The following is a 484-nucleotide window of genomic DNA, read 5'->3' as shown; positions in this document are numbered from 1 at the left end:
TCACCCCACAGTAGTTGCCATAGTGCTGAGTGCTGATGCTGGTGGGTCGTTAAGCATCAGTACGTCAGGTGTATTGAGTTAGGATGCCAAGGAGGTCAGGTGTGTTAAGTTAGGATGTCAAGGAAGTCAGGTCTGTTGATTTAGGATGCCAAGGAAGTGAGGTGTGTTGAGTTAGGATGTCAAGGAGGTCAGGTCTCTTGAGGAAGCCGACGCAGAGGGTGGAGGCACTGGGAGGGGTTAGAGAGGCGGGTGAGAGTAATTTGAGGAATGTATAGGCTGGACTGCTGCGAGATGACAGGCGAGGAGGGTGACCAATAGACAAGTGTGTGTCTGTGGGAGAGCGAGTGAATAATTTAGTTTTGGCAGCGTAGATGAATAACCCACATTTTTTATTTTAGGTTCTTTATTTACCATTCAGTACAAACCCACACTTTATTTTCTTTAATTTGGTTATTTATACGAAAACTTAAGCGCCATAGGATCC

This window comes from Coenobita brevimanus, chromosome 115 (assembly GCF_032717465.1).
Source record: "Coenobita brevimanus isolate Jiangsu-jjx chromosome 115, ASM3271746v2, whole genome shotgun sequence".
Taxonomy (NCBI): Eukaryota; Metazoa; Arthropoda; class Malacostraca; order Decapoda; family Coenobitidae; genus Coenobita; species Coenobita brevimanus.
The sequence above is the reverse complement of the archived record's forward strand: the minus strand, read 5'-3'. Positions refer to the sequence as shown.